This window comes from Pituophis catenifer, unplaced genomic scaffold (assembly GCF_029215685.1).
Source record: "Pituophis catenifer annectens isolate HBS135680 unplaced genomic scaffold, rPitCat1.0.hap2 SCAF_2, whole genome shotgun sequence".
Classification (NCBI taxonomy): Eukaryota; Metazoa; Chordata; class Lepidosauria; order Squamata; family Colubridae; genus Pituophis; species Pituophis catenifer.
The window spans coordinates 253,089,815-253,094,831 of NW_027256882.1; the positions used below are offsets into that span (position 1 = coordinate 253,089,815).

The window sequence follows — 5,017 nt, forward strand, 5'->3', positions numbered from 1 at the left end:
TATATCATATTGTCCCCAATCCTTTCCAACCTGCTTTGCCCTATTTGGCTAGTTCCCTAAAGGCATCCTATTGCATCATTGTGAATAAACTCTCTGACAAAATGTTATCTTTCAAAAGCAAATATTGCACACATCATAAAAAGCAAAAGTTCAGTGGATGCAATTAAACATAGAGAGATTTTGCAATTGTTGTTCAAGACTGAAACAGAGGTTGACACTGAAGTGTTTTAGAAATTTTGTTTTTCTTCCTCTCCATGTTCCACACACACCACAAAACTAGAATTTTGAGGGCTATAAGACAGTAGTGGTTTTCGCTTACCTTCACTACCGGTTTGGGACTGTGAGCACACACGTGGGCACACACTTTGCTCGCGTGCGGCACTTTTGCGCATGCATAGAACCTTCTGCTCATGCGCAGAGCATCCGTGATGACATCCGGGTAGGTGGGCGGAGCCTCCCACCACAGCCACTACTGGTTCACCCGAATCGGGGCGAACCGGTAGAAACCCACCAACTGTCTCTCAGGTCATGATCAGAAAGAACAGGAGTAAAAAAAATTTCTACAGCAAGATTAAGTTTTGTGATGAGGCTTCTTAAAATTCAAAGCCATAGAAGATTGTGAGTCCACAATATATTATTGTGGAGAAAAATAATGCCTTCCTGTCATTCAGGAAGTGTGTACTCCTGAAGGATGAACTAAATTAATTTGAGTTGCATTTTATTTATTATCACCTAGCATTTATTTTGATGTCAAAGAAGCCTAAATTCCTACACTTAACAATTATAGAGAAAGAATTAGATAACATTTAGTGTATATGTTTATGTTTGTATGTGTGCATATAAATAAACAAAAACTCATACATCTTTTAATTTGGTTTTATTTTTCAATCTATTCTTCATCAAATTCAAAGGACATGTCTAGCATATCTACCAACTGTTTTTTCTCCCAACTATTCTGAGTAAACTACTCTTAGATATAATGTGTCATTTATTGTCACCAAGTGGCACCTGGGTGATTTGAAAATGAATCAATCTTGTTCCACACTCCATTCCCTTTATTTAAATATAAAATTGAATAACTTGGCTAATTAGGATAAATGTTAGGGTTCTTTTAAAACAAAAAGCCATAGGGAATAAGGAAGAAAGAAAACAGGATATGGAATTTGCAGATCAGGAATTATGATAGTAGAATAGAAGATATCAAACAGACAAAAAGTTGTATAAAAAAACATTTTTTCTACTACCAGTTTGCCATGTGAATACTAAAATTTTGTGTTTTATTTTATTTTTTTCTATTTTTTCCCCCTTAGACCAGATGACACTTTGTTAATGTGGCACTTCAATTCTGTGTAGAAGATACAGAGAAGCAGACCGGCAAGTAGACAGGTAGACAGATAGACAGACAGACAGACAGACAGACAGACAGACACACAGACACACAGAGACACACACAGACAGACAAACACACACACACACACACACAAAAGATTGTGCCTGGTCAAGGTACATACAATACTTCAGGAATCAATTATGAAAGCAAGCTTAATGGATGACAGTTTGTTTGAAAGTTTATTTTCAAGTGATGGCATACTAAGATATCAGCGGACCTCTAAAATGTTTGACCTTGGTATAAAACTCAAAAATAAACATTATTTATTTATAACTTACTGATTGTTACCCTAATGTTCAATGATTTGTGGCTTTTTCCAATGTTTTCTCTGCATTCTGATTCAATTTACTTATAACGTATATTGCACATAAACAGAAGAAAATGGTAGGATTTTTCCTTCCTATGTTGATGGCATCTTCATTGTTCATTAGCACTGGAATACTTCATTGTGTATTGATAGTTCTTTTGATGCACAGACCTGTCTCCAGGCTGTTGATAGACTGGCAACAGAATAACAGTGTATGAATCAGAGTTCTGCCAAGACATTTTGAAGTACATAATCATTTCAGCTTCAATATATAAGTATTTAAAGAGAACATATTGAATTGTTTTAATTAAAAATAGTATTGCTCCTGGGGCTGTAGTGTCAATTAGAGGCATGGAATTTCCTCCATGTAATAGCATTTTGTTTCATATCTAACTAGAGGGCATACCTCAAAGAGCAGCTAATAATCTAGGAAGGTAGCTAAGCTTTTCTTGGTTACTGACTCATAAAGAAAACATGATTTTAGCAACACATCCCCCTCTATTTGACATTTATCATTTGATTTATTTATTTCATGAAACAAATATTCACAGCATTATTTTAAACTTTAGACTTAATGGTTTTAGTGAGGTCTTTGATGGACATATCAGCTACTGGTACATGGGAGAGGGGGGCAGTAGTGGGTTTCAATTTTTTTTACTACCGGTTCTGTGGGTGTGGCTTGGTGGGCATGGCTTGGTGGGCACAGCAGGAGAAGGATACTGTAAAATCTCCATTCCCACCCCACTCCAGGGGAAGGATACTGTAAAATCTCCATTCCTTCCCCACTCCAGGGAAAGGTTACTGCAAAATCCCCATTTTCTCCCAGTCAGATGGGACTTGGGAGGCAGAGAATAGATGGGGTGGGGCCAGTTAGAATTTTTACTACCGGTTTTCTGAACTACTCAAAATTTCCACTACCAGTTTTCCAGAACTGGTCAGAACCTGCTGAAACCCACCTCTGGAGGGGGGGTAAAGCTGTGTTCCATGCAGAAAAATGTAGCCTGAGCTATTTAAAAAAACTACATGGGCTTTCACTCTTGAAGAAAACTGTAATTTCCTGGTCCAATGGGAAATACAGAAACAAGATGGTTGAAGAGTACCTGGCTAAAGTGAGCTATGATGCTGGACTGATAATCTAAGGTAGTGTCTTTGTTCAGAATGCTAGTCTGTTCTTGTTTTAGTCAAATATAATTTGTAAATTAATTTTTCAGTTTGCTGGGTATATATTTCCATGCATGCAGTAATGATTGAAACTACAGATGGATGCTGGTTAATATTAAATTCTTTATCCTGAGGATTTTAACCTTGTATGTGTGGGATAACTTCATGGTTTCTGGGACATATGGAAACTGAAATCTGAGGAAATAGAAGGAGGGGAGGAGAAAGACAATGAAAACTGTATGCAGCAAATGATACTTAAGTATCTCAGTAATTCAACCATGAAGATTATTAAGTGTTGTCTAGGGCCAAACTCTCTCAACATATTGTACTTAATCTGACAGAACTATTGTAAAAAGTAAAACAGGGAGATGTCTATGGACCTTCTCAGTCATGGTTGTCCCAAAGGTGCTTTTTTTAGAGGCAACTGGACTTTCTGGTTTTTCTTTGATGTCGTTTCGCTTCTCATCAAAGTACTCAAAAGTATCCAAAGTACCTTTGGATAAAACAGAGAGATAAAATAAGACAGAGAAAGCACTTAAAGCATGACTTCTGACATTTCCTCCAAGTCCTTTATCACCATTGATCAGACATTTGTGCATATGGGTCCCTGCGAAGCTGAGTGGAGGCTGCACATTCTCCTGCCAGGTGGAAGAAGCTTAGACTGGACGGAGGTACTTGACCAGGTGGAAGAAGCTTAGACTGGAGGGAAGGATTTGATCAGGTGGAAGGAGCTTAGGCTAGAGGAGGCAATAATATTGTAAGTCTCTTGCCATCTGCCTTTCCCATAGATAAACACTGAAGGAATTTGAAGGGGAAATTACCTCATGGCCCCATCTGACTCAGACCATTTTGAAAGTTGATCTTTCTTTTACTGTTCTGCCCACCAAGATACAACCATGAAATCTGGTCATATTCTATTCAGTTTCTTCTGCTCGATGAACAGACATCTCCTCCTCCTTTGTTGGGTTGGAAAAGAAGAAAAAGAACCAGTTAAATTTGACTAACCTTCCAAGCATGAGCATTGCAAAAGGTTAACCGACTGAACCAGGCTGAAATGTTAGATGAGAGTCTTCTCAGAAGTATAGCAGTATTTTGTTTTCTACGGCCAGGAACAGACAAATAATCCTAGCCTGGGTGTACAAAATCCAGCCTTGGCACATCACTCAGGGATTCTGCAGTTTGTTCTTAAAAATAAAACAATTAATTTTGGGGAAGGCACATTCATTTTTGAAGGATGACACAAGCTCCAGGGCCTGCAAGGTCTGTGTTGCTAACTTGTGATATACATCCTTTAAATAAATATATTCATTGCAGTGCTTTTAGGAAATGTTCAGATGTTACACAGAAAACAGCTGTGTAACTACCAATTAAATGAAGAGTAGAAGCCCTATGACTCTCAAACTATGATTCAGCACAATCCATCTTTTTTTTTTGATCAGTGATCAAACTGGCTTTAGCTCCCAGGTGCTGGTGGCTAGCTACAACTCAAAGGCTACACATTACTCACCCCCAAATTAAATAGATCCCATAGTTTATATATGCCACATAAACTCTTAATCCCTGTTTAATTTGACTGGAATCTACTGGATACTTTTTCTTCTATTATTTCCCCCAAAAAACAATCAATCAGCCTGTGTCTATGATATATATGGTAGTGGAAAATTGGGCAAACATTTCATGTGAATGTGCTTGCAAATGCTTACAATACTCATAGGTTTCCCTGAGATCAGTGGATACTAATAGATGTGAATGTCTGTTCATTAGATCAGGAGCCCAAAGTATTAGATTATATGAAACATGATTACAACATGGATTACTATTTTCTGAATTATGAAATGTGTTCATTTTGTTTGTTTTATTTCTATTTTATTTCTATCTAAATATTCTGCTTGGTAAAACTGGGTGGAAATTGGCCAAACTAAAGCACTTCATTAAACTGTGCAAAGCTCTTCATTAAATTTTGCAATAGTGCAACTTTGATAAATTGCAGTATTTTTCTATGTTGATGAAATTAGAAAATGAAACACAATGGAACAATGCTGCCATCTACAGGGCAATATGGCATTACATAACATAAATGGATGAACTAAATCCTCATAAAATTTCATTAACTATTCTTTATGCATTAGAATAATCTATTAAGTATATTCATCCTGTCT

General features: G+C 37.0%; 1 long non-coding RNA gene across 1 annotated transcript; it reads right to left on the reverse strand.

The window, feature by feature from the left end:
* Positions 1 to 1,800: 1,800 nt before the first annotated feature.
* LOC139311338 (uncharacterized) lies at positions 1,801 to 3,812 on the reverse strand. The gene is made up of 3 exons (XR_011599938.1): positions 3,680 to 3,812; positions 3,239 to 3,351; positions 1,801 to 1,890 (listed from the first exon to the last, which is right to left on the reverse strand). It is a non-coding gene; the product is annotated as an uncharacterized lncRNA (long non-coding RNA).
* Positions 3,813 to 5,017: the final 1,205 nt, after the last annotated feature.